This window comes from Mobula birostris, chromosome 13, assembly GCF_030028105.1.
Source record: "Mobula birostris isolate sMobBir1 chromosome 13, sMobBir1.hap1, whole genome shotgun sequence".
NCBI classification, from domain to species: Eukaryota; Metazoa; Chordata; class Chondrichthyes; order Myliobatiformes; family Myliobatidae; genus Mobula; species Mobula birostris.
The window spans coordinates 56,547,597-56,565,540 of NC_092382.1; the positions used below are offsets into that span (position 1 = coordinate 56,547,597).

The following is a 17,944-nucleotide window of genomic DNA, read 5'->3' on the forward strand; positions in this document are numbered from 1 at the left end:
GAGCTACAGTGAAAATCTTGCCTGACGTACCATCCACACAGATCTATACATTACGGCAGTACATTGATCTGATATACGACAAAACAATAACTGTAACAAAGCATTATGGCTGCAGAGAAAGTGCAGTGCAGATAGACAGATGGTGCAGGGTCATGTCGAATTACATTGTGAGATCAAGTCCATTTTATCGGACTGGAGACCATTCATTTGGCTTATAACCGCAGACAGGAAGTCGTCCTTGAGCCTGGTTGTATGCGCTTTAAGGCTTTTGTATCTCTTCCCCGATGGGGGAGCAGGTTTGCAGCAAGAATGTCTGGGTTGTGAGGATCTTTGAGTATATGACTGGCTTTTCCAAGGCAGGGGAAGTGTAGGAAGAGTCCATGGAGGGGAGGTTTGCTTCTCTGATGTTCTCTGCTCTCCAAAGTTCTCTGCAGTTCCTTGCAGTCATGGGCAGAGCAGTAGCCATACGAAGGCGTGAGGTATCAACAAGGAGCTCAGAGACCTCGGCCTTCACCCTGCCTTGTGTAGCTGGATCCTGGACTTCCTGTCAGATCGCCGGCAGGTGGAAAGAGTGGGCTCCCTCACCTCTGTCTCTCTGACCCTCAGCACTCATACGCGCAGGGTTGTCTCCTTGGCCCCCTCCTTTACTCTCTGTACACCCATGACTTGTGTCCCCACCCACAGCTCCAATCTGCTAATTAAATTTGCTTACGACACTACATTGATTGGCCTAATCGCAAATAATAACGAGGCAGCCTACAGAGAAGAAGTCATCATCCTGACACAGTGGTGTCCAGAAAACAACCTCTCCCTCATTATCACAAAACCAAAGGAGCTGGTTGTGGACTACAGGAGGAATGGAGACAGGGACCAAAATTCAACATTTCCAAGTCTGTTATTGACACAAAATGCACATTTTAATATTGATCATGACAAAATGTATTTTATATACTTTTAATGACATAAAACGTATTTATAGATTGTGACTGACAGAGAATCGTATAATTTGTGTTCCGTGTGTTATCTGAATGTACTTGCCTGTGATGCTGCCACAAGTCAGTGTTTCTCTGTACCTGCACCTTCCCGTACTTGTGCACTTGGCAATAAACTCAACAGGACCTGAGAAATCTCCGTGAGTTTTGATTAGTGATGATCATCTTGGCAGCTTGGTAGGTCGAATGTATTGGACAGTACACTGTTAAATGCAAAACCCTGAACAGTGTTGATGATCAGAGGGATCTTAGACTCCAAGTTCAATGCTCCCTGAAAGAGACTGCACAGATTGATCGGGCGGTTAAGAAGGCAAATGGCGTGGTTGTCTTTATTAGTTGAAGCACTGAGCTGAAAAGTCGGGAAGTTGGAGATACATATATATATATATATATATATATATATATATATATATATATATATATATATATATCTGCAGACAGGCAGTCGGGGAGAGAGAGAGAACCCAGACAGAATATAAGGTGCTGATCCTGGACCCTGAGGGTGGCCACATCTTGGCACAAGAGGAGACGATGGGTTGACACGTCGGAATGGAAATGGGAATGAAAATGTTTGGACACGGGAAGTCCCGCTCGGGACGGATAGTTCAAAGGTTAATTTATTATCAAAGCAGGTATCCATAAACAACTCTGAGTTTTTTTTCTCCTCCAGAGAGTCACGAAACAAAGAAAGAAAAAGGCTTTCAGAGCGAAAAAAATCGGACTCCCACCCCACCCCCGTATAAAAAAGAACGGCATCCCGATCATCGACCCCCCAAAACCCACCCCTCCCACAAACGGGAACAATAACATCGATAACTTTAATGACCAATAAATATAATTCCTCTCTTTGATCACTGTCTGAATGATTCCCTGACTCTGAGAGGAAGGGGTGTCTATGATCCACATTGTCAGGGTGTTGAGTTTACCAGGAGACAGAGACTGCAGGGACGGGAGGTTTTCTGTTTACTAATACACTGTGTGTGGACCCCGCTGGCAATTCTGATGTTGTGACCCGAATCGAGACAAACACCACGCTGCCCACTCCACCAACAACACGGCACAGCCGGACACATAACAGGGGACTTTACATCTCACAACACTGGATTCAGTGATGAAACCCGTGATTAATGTTGTTGTCCCACTGAAATCATAAGAAATGTCCATTAAGGTGCTTTTAAATACGAGCGCTCCACCACAGGTGACGTCACACCCCCCCCCAAGTTCAGCACCGACAGTCACTCTCAAAATTGCATTGAGAAACAATGATGGACAAATATCCAGCATGAAGCTTATTGAAACTTTCTCCCCAGTGTGAACCCGGTAGCGTGTCACAAGGTTAGATTACTGAGTGAATCCCTTCTCACATTCACAGCAGGTGAACGGCCTCTCCCCAGTGTGAACTCAATGATGCACATTTGATGGAGATGGCTGAGAGAATCTCTTCCCAATCTCTGAGCAGGTGTATGGCCTCTACCCAGTGTGAACTCGCTGGTGCCTCTGTAGGCAGGATGATTGCAGAAATGCTTTCCCACATTCATAGCAGGGGAACAGCCTCTCCCGTATGAACTGACTGGTGTGCCAGTAGTTGGGATGACCAAGTGAATCTCTTCCCACAGTCTGAGCAGGTGAACGGCTTCTCTCCAGTGTGAACTCGCTGATGACTCTGTAGATTGGATGACCGAGTGAATCCCTTCCCACATTCTGAGCAGGTGAACAGCTTCTCCCCAGTGTGAACTCGCTGATGTCTGTGTAGGGTGAATGAATGAGTGAATCCCTTCCCACATTCTGAGCAGGTGAATGGCTTCTCCCCAGTGTGAACTCGCTGATGACTCTCTAGGTTGGATGACCGAGCGAATCTCTTCCCACAGACTGAGCAGCTGAACGGCCTCTCCCCTGTGTGAAGAGGCTGGTGTCTCTGTAAAGTGGAGGACTGAGTGAATCCCCTCCCACAGTCTGAGCAGGTGAACGGCCTCTCCCCAGTGTGAACTCGCTGGTGTACCAGTAGGTCGGGTGACCGAGTAAAGCCCTTTCCACAGTCTGAGCAGGTGAACAGCCTCTCTCCAGTGTGAACTCGCTGATGTGCCTTCAGATTAGATGAGCAAATGAATCCCTTCCCGCAGTCTGAGCAGGTGAATGGTCTCTCTCCAGTGTGAACTGACTGGTGTGCCAGTAGCTTGGATGACCGAGAGAATCCTTTCCCACAGTCTGAGCAGGTGAACGGCCTCTCTCCAGTGTAAACTCGCTGATGTACCTTCAGTTTAGATAAACAAGTGAATCCCTTCCCGCAGTCTGAGCAGGTGAATGGCCATTCCCCGGTGTGAACTCTCTGATGTTCCTTCAGTTTAGATGACTGAGTGAATCCCATCCCACAGTCTGAGCAGGTGAATGGCCTCTCCCCAGTGTGAACTCGTTGGTGCACCAGTAGGTCAGATGACCTAGTGAATCCCTTCCCGCAGTCTGAGCAGGTGAATGGCTTCTCCCTGATGTGAACTCGCTGGTGCACTATTAGGTTGGACGATTGAGTGAATCCCTTCCCACAGTCTGAGCAGGTGAACGGCCTCTCCCCAGTGTGAACTGACTTGTGTACCAGTAGGGTGGATGACTGATGGAAACCCTTCCCACAGTCTGAGCAGGTGAATGGCCGCTCCCTGGTGTGAACTCACTGGTCAGCCATTAGGTCAGCTGACCGAGTGAATCCTTCCCCACAAATTCAGCAGATGATCAGCCTCTGCCCAATGTGAACTGACTGGTGTGCTTACAGGTGGGAAGACCAACTGAATCCCTTCTCACCCACAGAACAGGTGAATGGCCTTGTCCCAGTGTGAACTTGCTGATGTACCTTCAGTTGAGATGACCGAGTGAATCCATTCCTGCTGTCTGAGCATCCCCAGTGTAAAATGACAGGCATGCCAGTCGGTCAGATGATTGACTGAATCCCTGCCCAGTCTGAGCAGGAAGGACGATCGAGTGAATCCCTTGCTCCAATTCTTAAATATCTGGACAGAGTCAGAAAAACTGGCGTGTTGTGTTCGAGATTCCTGTAGATAAATTCCTTGTCGTTTTTAACCTGTGAAAACATTTACAAAATCCATCAATGGCTGAAGGACAACATTTCAGATGAGATCACTTTAGTCAGCAAGCTGTGATCTGACATCACACTGTTACAGTGAGCTTCAACCCAAGTTGGAGAGAGAACTCATCTTCGAACTGGCACAGTGCTGGTATCGAGGATTAAATGTTAACTGGAATCAATCTCCCTGATGCCTTTCCTGTCTCTATAAGAATGGGGCATTTCTGCCATCTCCAATCTGTGCTTTGCCTCAGTTTGAGTCTCTCCATTGGTATTATTCCCTCTTCCCACTGAGCTACATGGGTGTCTCGTTCCACAGTGACTGAAGCACTCTCACACAAATAGCCTTTGTTGACCTGCAGCTGGGACTTTCTTTTATGCACTGTTAGATTAAAGTGCCACAGTTTTAACGCCATATAAAAATTTGCTGCTGAGATGAACGGTCGGTCTGTTAAAAGGAATTAGAGTGAATATTAATATTATTTATGGTTCTTGTTACAGTCATAGAAAAGTACAACACAGAACAAGACCCTTCGGCCCATCTAGTTTGTGCTGAACTATTTAAGCTTTCTACTCCCATATCCCTACCATCCAGGTACCTAAACAAACCTCTTAAATGTTGAAATTGAGGTCACGTTCACCACTTGTGCTGTCTGCTCATTCCACACCCGGATGACCTTCTGTGTGAAGAAGTTTCCAGTCATGTTCCCCTCAATATTTCACCTTTCACCCTTAACCCATGGCCTCTTGTTGTTGTCCCACCCCATCTCAGTGGAGAAGGCCAGCTTGCATTTACCCTATCTTTACCCCTCATAATTGTGGTACACCTCCATCAAGTCTCTCCTCAATCTTTTACATTACAAGGAATAAACACCTAACCTGTTCAATCTTTCCTTATAACCAAGTCCTCCAGACCTGGCAACATCCTTATGAATTTTCTCTGGACTCTTTCAACCTCTTTTATATCTTTCCTGTAGGTCGGTGATCAAAACTGTACACAATACTCCAGATTAGGCCTCACCAATGTCTTGTACAATGTCAACATAACATCCATCTCCTGTACTCAGTACTTTGGCTTACGAAGGCCAAGTGCCAAAATCTTTCTCTCCATCCCTATCTAAATGGGGCATCACTTTCAGTGAATTATGGACCTGTGTTCCCAGATCCCTTCCTTCTGCAGCACTCCTCAGTGCCCGACCAGTCACTGTGTAAGACCTTGTTCCTACCAACGTGCAACACTTCACACTAGTCTGCATTAAATTACATTTTCCATTTCTCAAACTATTTCCCAGCTGGTCCAAATCACACTGCAAGCCATGATAGTCTTCCTCACTGCCCACTACACCCCAATCTTGGTATCATCCACAAATTTGCTGATCCAGTTAACCACACTATCATCCAGATTACTGATATAGATGACAAACAACAACTGATCCAGCACCGATCCCTGTGGCACACCACTAGTCACAGGCCTCCAGTCAGAGAGGCAACCACCTGCTACCACAACTTTGGCTTCTCCCAAAGCCAATGTCTCATCCAATTTACCATCTCATCTTGAATGCTGAGTGACTGAACCTTCTTGACCAACCTCCCATATGTGACTTTGTCAAGTGCCTTGCTAAAATCCATGTAGACAACATCCACTGCATTGCCTTCATCCACTTTCCCGATAACTTCCTCGAGAGACTCTATAAGATTGGTTAGACATGACCTACCATGCACAAAGCCATGCTGCCTATCCTTAATCAGTCCACATGTATCCAAATATATATTGATTTCCTGCACATACTTTCTAATAACTTCCTCACAACTGATGTCAAGCTCACCAATGTAGAATTTCCTATTTATTTTTAGAGCCTTTCTTGAATAGCAGAACAACATTGGCTGTCCTCCAATCCCCCAGTGTCTCACCTGTCACTAAGGACGATTTAAGTATCTCTGCTTGGGCCCCAACAATTTCTGCACTTGTCTTCCGCAGGGTCCCAGGGAACAACTTGTCAGGCCCTGGTGATTTATCCACGCTTATTGGCCTTAAGACAGCAAACACCTCCACCTCTGTAATCTGTACAGGGTCCACGAAGGTGATGCCACTTTGCCTCACTTCTATAGACTCTGTGTCCATCCCCTGAGCAAATACAGATGCAAAAATACTATGTAAAATCTCCCCCATCTATTTTGTCTCCTCATATAAATTACCATTCGGATCTCCCAGAGTGGGCATGTTTCTGCACTGACTTTCTCCATGTTTCTGTGACACGGAAGCTGGCCAAACTTGATTGGAAGGAAAACTGGCAGGAATGACAACAGAGCAGCAATGGCTGGAGTTTCTGCGAGCAATTCGGGAGGTGAGTGATGGACACATCCCAAAAAAGTGGAAGCATTAGAAAGGCAAGAGGACACAACCATGGCTGAAGTGAGAAGCCAAAGTCAACATAAAAAACAAAGAGAGTGCAGATAATGAGCAAAAAAGATTGAGAAGCTTTTAGAAACCAACAGAAGACAACTAAAGAAAGATGAGCTCAGGGTGTGGAAATATGATATTGTAGTCATTAATGTGTCTTGGTAGCACCCAACAGCCTGAGGCATTTACAGGAACAAAATATCTGGGGCTTCAATATCTCTTGAAAACCAAGGTTCCCTGCACTAGTTACAATTCAACTTTTATTTTGACAGGCACATACAAACTCTACACCCTCAAAATTTCACTTCTGAAGAACTCCAACTTACCACGTACTCCTTTGCCAGAAAACAGCCTGTCCCTATCCACACTTGTCAAATCCTTGCAAATACCATAAAAATTGACTTTCTCCAATTTAGAATCTCAACCCCTGGTCCATACCTCTGTTTTTTCCGTATTTACTTGGAATCTCATGGCATTATGATCGCTAGACATAACGTGTTCCCGTACACTAATTTCAGTCACCAGTCCTGGACCATTTTCTAATAGCTTACTGCACACTTCAACATCGGAAATTTTACATACTAATTAAGGCACATTTGACAACTAGTCCTTTTACAGTATGGGAGTCCCAGTCAATATATGTGTAAGGGGTTTCTTCTTTTATGTTACTGTGTACGGTAACGAAAATGGCTTCTTTGTTATGTTAACTGCTGAGAAAGTTTTCTCTCTAGCTGCTTGTTTGGGTTACAAAGAGAGTAGTATTCAGTTGCTAACCAATTGGGATAGACGTTATTTTTTCTTGTGTGTCTGTAAGCTAGTGTGATGCGCGGGCTTTGGCGCAGAAGGCACGATGGGGACAGAGACAGTGGACACGATGCTGTGGGCTGGCCGATAGGATGGACCACGAGCCAGAGTCCAAGGCCCAGAGTCTTCAGCGAGGAGAGGAGACGAAGACATACTCGTGTGGAGCGTCTGGTCGACCACTGTGGTTGGTCCCAGGCGGCGGGTCGAGGTGGTTGGAGGGGATTGAATGGTGGAAAGAAGACCCCGTTACTTGAGATCCAACTGTTGTGCACAAAGTGAACTTTGAAAAGTTTGGCGCCTTTTATTTCCTTTTATATTTTATCTCTATTAATTACATAGTTCCAGTAATATCTATAAATTGTAATCATTTAATGGCATATGCTGTATTGTCTGTTATTTTGCGGGAATGTCACTGATCCTTGAATGTGGAGGCGGAGATGCTGGAGAAGACAGCGCACCATACGCTACAAGAAGAGCCCGGTCACGTGTCCATGTCCGTGATTAATTTGAAGGTACAAAACCTAATCTTCTAACTGGCCACAGCATCCATACAAACTTGATTACCCAGTTTGGCGGGGCCGAAGGCTGCTTCCCCTAGATGAAAGCGAGTTGAGCGAGCTGAGGTTTACCAGGGGGCTACATATGGGAAGTTATAATCACTTACAATATCAACTTTTGTTTCTTGGTATAGTCTGTGAACTCTCTACAAATTTGTTCCTCTGAATCCCTCAGACTGTTGGGTGCAACCAGCTCCCAGTGATGCCTACAATATCATAATTCCATGCCCTGGGCTCATCTGGCTTTCCTACAATGCTTCTTGCATTGTGATATACACAGCTCAGCACATTCATCGCACCATGCTCAACCTTCTGATTGCTGACTTCGTCTTAGGTCTGAACAAATCTGTCTGGTGTCCAGGAAACAACCTCTCCCTCAATGTCAGAAAAACAAAGGAGCTGATTGTGGACAACAGGAGGAATGGAGACAGGTTAACCCCCGTTGACACCAATGGATCTGGGGTTGAGAGGGTGAACAGCTTTGAGTTCCTCGGCATAAACATCAACGAGGATTTAATGTGGTCTGTACATACCGTCTGTGTGGTGGAAAAGGCACAACAGTGCCTCTTTCACCTCAGACAGTTGAAGAAGTTTGTTATGGGCCACCAAATCCTAAGAACACTCTATAGGGGCAATATTGAGAGCAATCTAATTGGCTGCATCACTGCCTGGTTTGGAACTGTACTTCCCTTAATGGCAGGACTCTGCAGAGAGTGGTGCGGACAGCACAGCGAATCTGCAGATGTGAACTTTCCACTGACAGGACATTTACAGAAACAGCCACCAACTGTTCTAGCTGCTACCATCTGGGAAACGGTACCACAGCGTAAATGCCAGGATCAACAGGCTCCAGGACAGCTTCTTCCAGCAGGCCATCAGACTGATTAATTCATGCTGATAGAACTGTATTTCTATGTTATATAGACTGTCCTATGTACAAACTATTTGTTATAAATTACTATAAATTACACATTGCACATTTAAACGGAGATGTAACGTAAAGATTTCTACTCCTCATGTATATGAAGGATGTATGTAATAAAGTCAATTCAATTCAATTCACCCTCTCCACTATCTGTTCTGTCATTCTGGCTCCCGCCCCCCACCCCCCTGCAACTTTACTTTAACCAACACTCCCACCCCCACACTAGCAATAGCAAGCCTTACCACTAGGATATTAGACCTCTGCTAGTTTTATTTCCCAAACTAACTAATCCCCTATCACCACTTTGACTTTCCTCTGCAAGGTAATTCCCCCCCACCCCACCGCCCAACAAGTTTCTAAAGTGGTCCATCTGCTGTTGTGAGGGATGGCCACAAGAGTACTCTGTGATGGCTATTGAACCTCATTCTCCTTCCTGACTCTCACCCAGTTTCCTGTGTCCTGCACCTTGGGTGTAACTCACCTCTCTTCATGTTATATCTATCATCCCTTCTGACTCCCAGATGATCTGGAATTCATCCATTTTGAGTTCCAACTCCTTAAAGTGTAGCTGGATACACATCTTGTAGGTGATGGTGTCAGGGACACTGGAGGTCTCCCCACCTTTCCACCAATGCCCCCTCAAATTTGTAATGACAAGTGTGTGCAAATATCTTGCGCTGTGCAATTTTTAACAGTAACAAAAACGTGCACACTGAATTTTATATAGAGAGGTATTGATTTTAACAGTTAGCAAATCACAATCAATAAGAACTTTGATCTCCCCTAGGTTTGATCATGTTCATCTGCACTCTCACACAACCTATGTAGCAGGCCTGTAGCGGGTAATGAAGGATCTTCTCAACAGAAATTTTGCACACTGTCCATATCTGATTTGCTCGTAAAATGATACTTTAAAAAGTCAGATTTCCCAATATCACTCACTTCTTCCCACTTGCAAATTCTCCAGCAACTTTTGCATTGCCACAATACACACAGGTAATACCATTTTCTGTATTGTACATAAATATCTCTCCTGAACCCTCCCCCAGGTGACTGATGGTGGTGAACTCATTGATGGCAATGCCAATGAATATGAAGGGAAGGGCAGCAGTCTGTCTCATTGGAGTCTGGCACGTTTGTTATGTGAAAGCTACATGTTGCCCAGGACAAAGGTGTTTGATATCATTGTGTACCCGGAGAGAACGGGTCAAAATATGTTCCCACGGGTAGAAACATCCAGAACAAGAGGAGGTGGAACAAGCAACACACACAAAATGCTGGAGGAACTCAGCAGGCCAGGCAGCATCTATGGAAAATAGTTCTATTTTACCTATTTTATGTGTGTTGCTTGGATTTCCAGCATTTGCAGAGTTTCTTTTGTTTGTGGTTGAAGGTAGAACAAAGGAGATTTTCTCAGCTACTGATCTAAAAGATTTTGTTCCCTTTCCCCGAGTTCCTAATCCTTGTATTTAGACAGCTGGAGCTCAGCTCTGTCTGAAAGATGCATCGGTTCCCACTCCCTCATCAGCCGGAAGCTCCCCGGGGCCCGTGTACGGATGGTGGGGCTGAGAGAGAGAGGGAAGAGAACAGGACTGCCCCGGGATTGCGGGCCACGATGGCAGGAGCAATTGCCCCTCAGTCAGAGTCGAAACCCCCCGCCCGGAATATGCTCTTACCTGTAGCTGATCGTTCCGCGGCCTTTTGTGTACTGCGCGCATGCGTGATATTCGGGAACGTCAACAACCCTGACGCCTGCGCATTTAATCGGTGCTGCAGCGCGGGCGTTATTTTTAAGGCACCGCTTTCTGGGTGATCACGGTGACTTTAGGTTTCTGCAGGCACCGGTTCCATGTCCATGCCTCACTGTGTTTTGTGTGTGGAAAACTCAGCAGAAAGCAGCTTCCATAAATAATATACTCAATATCAACAGGCATTTCGCGTGTCAGGAGCCAAGGTACAATCCTCTTACAAAATGCAGATATAAAACACAAGAGATTCTGCTGTTGCTGGAAATGTAGACACACACACACACACACACACTATTCTGGATGAACTCTGCAGTTCGGGCAGCAACTAAGCAGAGGAGTACACAGTCTAGCCATGCCGAAGGGGCTCGGCCTAATCGTTATCTATTTATTCCTCTCCACATTTGCGGCCTCATCTGTGATTTTCTCCAGTATTTTGCAGACATTAACCACCTTTTTAAAAATCAATCAGCTTCCAAATGTTTCTGTAGCCACATCCTGCTGGTCTGATTCCTCTTCTTCCTCCTCCTCCTCATAAACTCTAGACCCCATCTCTTTCTGGAGCCCCAAAGCCCTGACTCAGGCTGGCAACTCTTTGGTTTCTGCCTCTGCTCCATCGAAGATTCACTCGCTAGTCTGCTGTCAGACTTTAGAGGTGCATTGCAACAACCCAGCTGTCTATGGCACAGTCCTTTGAAATGAGTGAAAATGATAGAAAACGTTGAAAAGAGCGGGGAAGGAGGAGTTTAACCACCTTAGTTCAGAGCTCCAAAGAACATCAAAACCACAGTGAGTTCATCGTCTTATTCAGCCTGGAGACAATCATGCAGGAAATTCATGCAGGTGTATAGGATGATGAGAGGCATTGGTCGTGTGGATAGCCAGAGGCTTTTCCCAGGGCTGAAATGGCTAACACGAGGGGGCATAGGTTTAAGCTGCTTGGAAGTAGGTACAGAGGAGATGTCAGAGCTAAGTTTTTACACAAAGAGTGGTGTGTGTGTGGAAAGCACAGCCAGCGATGGTGGTAGAGGTGGATACAATAGGGTCTTTTAAGAGATTCTTAAATAGATACATGGAGGTTAGGAAAATAGAGGGTTATGCAGTAGGGTAATTCTAGACAGTTTCTAGAGTAAGTTACATGGTCGACAAAACATTGTGGGCCAACGGGTCTGTAATGTGCTGTAGATTTCTATGATTCCATGAAATTCAAAGAAAATCTCCTATCCCACGGAGTGGTGACTAGTTGCAACCTGTCATCACAGGGAGAGTGAGAGGGGAACGGCAGGGATAGATTTTCATATACTGATATGGAACAGAAACCTGGGCAGGGACCAGATGGGCCGAGTGACCTCTCTAGTGTACATTGTGAGTGTGGTAGATACAGTAAGTACCTGAGACACGGGATTTGATACAGAACGGATTTATCTTTCACAGATCCACAATATTAAACATCTGTCTAGTTTAAGGCTAACATCAGCAGAACAGACTCCTCCAATACTCAGTGACCAGGGTTCAGTCCTGGGTGCGATGAGCAGCCGCAAGAACTGCAGAATCTGACAGTAACAGTTCCTCATGAACCTGCAGCTGCCTTCAGTCACTGTGATAGTTAAACATTTAACACAGGGCTGATTTGAATTAAAAAATACCATGAGAGGTCATCTATTACATCCAGTGCTTCCGGTGCGGCCTCCTCTACATCGGTGAAACCCGAGGCAGATTGGGGGACTGCTTCGTCGAGCACAATAGACAGGATCCCCTGGTTGCCACCCACTTCAACTCTGCTTCACATTCCCATTCAGATATGTCCATACATGGCCTCCTCTACTGCCATGATGAGGTTAAACTCAGGTTGGAGGAGCAACACCTCATATACCGTCTGGGTGGTCTCCAGCCCCTTGGTATGAATATTGAATTCCCCAACTTCCGGAAATTCCCGCCCCCGCCTTTCCCCTATCCCAGTTTTACTCTGCCCCCTCCCCCTGCTGCCTACCACCTCCCTCATGGTCCCACCTCCTTCTATAACCATTTAACCATATAACAATTACAGCACGGAACCAGTCCATCTCGACCATTCTAGTCCGTGTCGAACGCTTACTCTCACCTAGTATGTACCACACAACCAGCACACCATCCTTCGAATCCATATTCCTCCCCATTTCCTCGATTGGTAAATGCTGTTTGATGCTCTCCAAACGGAAGCACTTAGCCTGGGCTGCCTCTGCGGCCTCTTCAACCTCCGGCAATCGAGATGTCCTCTGACTCTTTGACTCCTCGACCTCCACCCGCAGTCGCAGCAGTTCTGAGCCACGCTCCGTGTCCATCTCTATCTGGGACGCAATTACACCACCAGCTTCTTCCAATCTGTGCTGGGTCGATTTCTTGAGCTTCTGCTGATCCTTTCGAAGGTTGGTCATTGCAGCGTCTCTTTGGATTAATTCATCAGTAATGACCGCAGTTTCGGCTCGGAATACCGTTTCCCCGTCTCCACTTTGATGAGCGTGGACTCCAATCCTTCAATGGTTGTCCCAAAATTGCAGCACTCAGTCTCCATCCTGCATTTCTGAGCGTTCAGTTCAGCGGTACAAATCTCCTCTCTCAGCCAAACACTCAGGATCTGCGTCCTTCTCCAGAGCTGGCACTCGTCCAAAGAAAGTTTTACTTAGTTTATCCCTAGTCGCCCGGGATTCCTCACTCACCTCAATTCATAGTCTTCCAAGGTGAATCTCAATGCTAGGAGATCATCCAAATACACCAAAACTCCAAACAAGTCCACATCCCCCGTCCCCCGCGGGAAGGTTGCAAGGGCTCCGGATATGCCCTGTGGCATCTTTTCGGACTGGAAGAATCCTAGGGGACCTATAACTGCCGTCTTCTCCTCATTGGCCTCACTCATCGGGATCTGGCAACATCCACTCCTCAGATCCAGCACATTAAACCACATCGCACCATTCAGACAGACCATCGCGTCTTCGGCCGTCAGACCCGTATTCAGGTCAATGACAGTGCGCCTTGTCAGAGTCCTATAATCCACACACACGTCCTTCACGGCTGCAGGGGCCAGTCGCCGCGACCTCTCTCTCACCGAGGTGTCTTCAGCGGTCAACTCCCCTCCCTCGTGGTATTTTGGAGCTTCCACTAAGAGGGTCTCACCTTCAGATACTTCCCCCAGGCCGTAACACCATCGGCTCTCGTTTAAATTCGGTACCGGCCCAATGCTGCTACACACGTCCAGATGAACGTTCGGCCAATGTTGTTAATATCACTACATTTTGCGACTTTCATTTACAAGGATTTAATATTCTGTATCTCTGTTTCTCTTACATAAAAAGCCATCCTTAAAGGCACGCGCCTCTGACTTTTCAGGCGGCCCTAAATTCTGGGAGTGGAATCAGCAAAATGGTCCAGTTCATTCAAAACATCATCGGACGTGATTTCTTTTTATATATCATATGCATATACCAGAACCGAGCAGCCACGCATTGTGTCGGTTAAGGTTGGGATATTCAGATCTGCTGCCGCAGACGGAGCTAAGTGCTCTTCAGCGTTTCTGTAATTTAATAGCTATCGGGTTCTCATAATTGCCAATACACGAAACGCCGTTGTTTTGGAGCCAGATGATAATTTACGATAATATGTGTTTCTTGAAATCAAACAATTTGATAAACAAGTTACTAGACGTTTACTAAATTCGATATAATTTTATCTCACTGCACTACCCAAAACACACTATTTCTTAGAGCTACAGCGCACGGAATCGATCAATTTGGCATAGCACGGCGGTGGCGTCTGAAATGCCAATAATAGCGAGTTCTGTTTTTCCCTATGGTTAGCACCTATCTCTCTAAGTCTTTCTTCCCAATATCCAGAAATTCTGGTAAGCATCACAGACGAAGTAAATATAAATGGTATCTGAAAACAAATATTTCGAACATAAGAGGAGTTTCTAAGTGCTGTGAAGAAATTCAGAATTTTGTAACACAAGAGACAGAAGAACAGACGAGGTGGCCGAGAGGTTAAGGCGATGGACTGCTAATCCATTGTGCTTTGCACGCATGGGTTCGAATCCCATCCTCGTCGTGACCTCTTTATGTGAGGGGCCATCTGTTCAACTATTACTGTACTTTAAAGCTTCCAAGTCTCCAATATTTGCCAGCTAGTTTGCTTTGTGAGTCATGAAAAATAATGTTCACAATTGGAATTTGTCTCCAAATTTGGTCATTTGGAGAGGAATTAGGCCATTCCGCCCATCGGGTCTGCTCTGCCGTTCCAGCATGGCTGATATACTATCCCTTTCAACCCTATTCTCCTGCCTTCTCCTCGTCACATGTGACCCCCTTACTGATCATGAAACTGTTAATATATCGAATGACGTGGCCTCCACAGCTATCTGTAGCAATAAATTCCACAAATTCACAACCATCAGGCTACAGAAATCTCTCCTTACCCCAGTTCGAAAATGACTTCCTTATATTCTGGGTTAGTTCCCTCTATTCTTAGACTTCTCCACGACAAGAAGCATCCTCTCCATGTCCACTATCTCCAGGCCTTTCATTATTCGATAAGTTTCAATGGGATACCCGCGTCATTCTCTGAAACTACAGCAAGTACAGTCCCAAAGTCATTAAACGCTGTGCATATTTCGCCTTGTAATTGCCAGGATCATTCTGGCGAATGTCTCCTGGGCGCTTTCCAATGCCAGCACACCCGCTTTTGGTTAAGGAACACACGCTGCTCAATATATTCCAACTGCGGTCTGACCAATGCCTTACAAAGACTCAGCATTACATCCTTGTTTTCCTTTTCCAGTTCTCTCGAAATGCAAACTGTCACTGCATTTCCCTTCGTTAATACTGAGCCAACCTGCAAGTTGATCTTTCGGGAATCCTGTACCAGGTCTCCCGCTTCCTTCTACACATCTGTTTTCTGAACATGCTCACCGTTTAGAAAATAGACCACGCCTTTATAGCTTCTGCCTAAGTGAACGACCATACACTTCCCAATATAATTTTACATCTCTCTCCTAATCAGTTCAGTTCCTTCTGCCAAGTTCCTGCTGATCAACACTCACACAACATAACCATCAACCTATATTTATACCGTTTGCAAACTGGCCAGAAAACTATCAATCCCCTTATTCAGATTATTGACATATAACGTGAAAATAAGTGGTCCAAGCACCAACTGGTCACCGGCAGCCGACAAGAAAAACGCTCCACTTAATTCCACTCGCTGCCTCCGGCCATTCAGCCAATCTTCGATCCATGCTAGTATAACTCCCGTAATACCATCGGCTCTCCTCTTGTTAAGAAACCTCAAGAGTTGCACCCTGTGACATTCCTTCTGATTTTCTAGGCCAGCAACATCCACTGACCCTTCTCCATTTATCCTGTCTGTTATTTCCTCGAGGAATTCCAACAGATTTGTCAGGCTAAATTTCCCCTGAGGAACACCATGCTGACTTTGCCCTATTTTAATATGTGCCTCGAAGTGCCCCGAAACTTCATCCTTAATAATGGACAACATCGTCCTAAACACGGAAGAAGACTAACGAGCCTAACATTTCCTGTAACACAGATAAAAGTTGCTGGTGAACGCACCAGGCCAGGCAGCATCTCTAGGAAGAGGTGCGGTTGACGTTTCAGGCCGAGACCCTTCGTCAGGACTAGCTGAAGGAAGAGCTAGTAAGAGATTTGAAAGTGGGAGGGGGAGAGGGAGATCCAAAATCATAGGAGAATACAGGAGGTGGAGGGATGGAGCCAAGAGCTGGACAGGTGATTGGCAAAAGAGATATGAGAGGATAATGGGACAGGAGGCCTAGGCAGAAAGAAAATGGGGATGGGGGAAACAGAGGATGGGCAAGGAGTACAGTGAGGGGGACAGAGGGAGAAAAAGGAGAGTGAGAGAAAGAATGTGTGTATAAAAAAAAATAACGGATGGGGTTAGAGGGGCAGATGGGGTATTAGCGGAAGTTAGAGAAGTCAATGTTCATGCGATTAGGTTGGAGGCTTCCCGGACAGAATATAAGGTGTTGTTCCTCCAACCTGAGTGCGGCTTCATCTTGACAGTAGAGGAGGGCGTCGACAGACATATCAGAATGGGAATGGGATGTGGAATTAAAATGTGTTCAGAATGGGAATGGGAATGGGAATGGGAATAAAATTTCTTGTCTTTTGTTTCTCTCCCTTTAAAGAGTGGAGAGACATTTCTAATTTTCCAGTTCTCCTGAACTGTTCCAAAGTCTGCTGTTCCTTGACCGATCAGTACAAATGCGCCTACAGGGGGAAATGTGTGAGTGTCACTATAAGTTGCGATGTTTATCAGTTTCCCCATTCAGCCTACGTCTCTTCGCAACGATGAAGGGCGGATGGAGGTGCATGCGGAAATTCTGAACTGGGAGTTGAGCGCACAGATCCCGAAGCAGGTGATTTTCAAACCTTCCTGCAGAACACGTGTCAGAAACGATTAAACACAGCGCGGTGTCGATTAATACTCGAGTGTACCGAACTGATATCAAAGACAGATCGAGCGGAGTATGTTCTCGTCATCCGATTCCGGAGACAGCAGAAGAGCGGCACAACGTCCGGACCGAGTAAGTGAAATGCATCAACCGCGGCCACGCAGGCGAGGAATCTACAAGTAAAACACAAACTGAAGGAATTTCCATACAGCGCATGAATTCTGTGGGCGGCACCGATTAAACCGCGATTTCCCCACCCATCTGTCTCTTTACTTCCGATGTACGGTTTTATGTTTTCTCCGTTCCATTCTGCTGATACCTCCGGATACATTTTGACTGACATTTCTGCAACTTCAGTGATACATATTTTATATCGACTGTGGGCAGATTGGAACATCAGTGGTAAGTCCGCCATCAAGACATTGAATAATATTCGTAACAGTGGCCGGTTTGATGAGGATAACTGACCCTTATGTTTTAATAATGTAATAGAGGTAACAGGGTGCCGAGGGAACATCGGGAGCTATGTGTTGAGTCACAGGGCAAAGTGTATACGAAATATAAACTTATTCGTGACGTTAACGACGAAGAAAAGAAAAACATCACTGGTTAATTACTCATCTGCATGCACGCGTGGGATATTCCGTAAGTAGTCACATGTTGCATCAATACTCAGCAAGACCGACATATTAAAATATAGTGACTATAACTCTACACCGATATACGATCTCGCATCATCATCTTGTCTCGAAACAAAACGGTTCCCAATTCCCTTGCTCTGTAGATTATGCACGAGGTTTTTGGCCATCCCTTTTCAATTTCCCGCAGGGGTATTCCCATGATAATAAATGTAAATACGAAGGTAAAAGTTCGCGGGATCTTTGAGATCACATGCCTCCTAAATCCTGGAGCCTAAAGAGTGTTTCTGTCCAGGATTGAACTGGAGACCTTTCGCGTGTAAAGCGAACGTAATAACCACTACACCACAGAAAC

At 45.8% G+C, this 17,944-nt stretch overlaps 2 non-coding genes across 2 annotated transcripts; one reads left to right on the plus strand and one right to left on the minus strand.

The window, feature by feature from the left end:
- The first annotated feature begins 14,489 nt into the window (after nt 1-14,489).
- On the plus strand, nt 14,490-14,571 carry trnas-gcu (transfer RNA serine (anticodon GCU)). Its single transcript has one exon. It is a non-coding gene; the product is annotated as a tRNA-Ser (tRNA).
- Nucleotides 14,572-17,871: 3,300 nt separating this feature from the next.
- On the minus strand, nt 17,872-17,944 carry trnav-uac (transfer RNA valine (anticodon UAC)). The gene has a single exon. It is a non-coding gene; the product is annotated as a tRNA-Val (tRNA).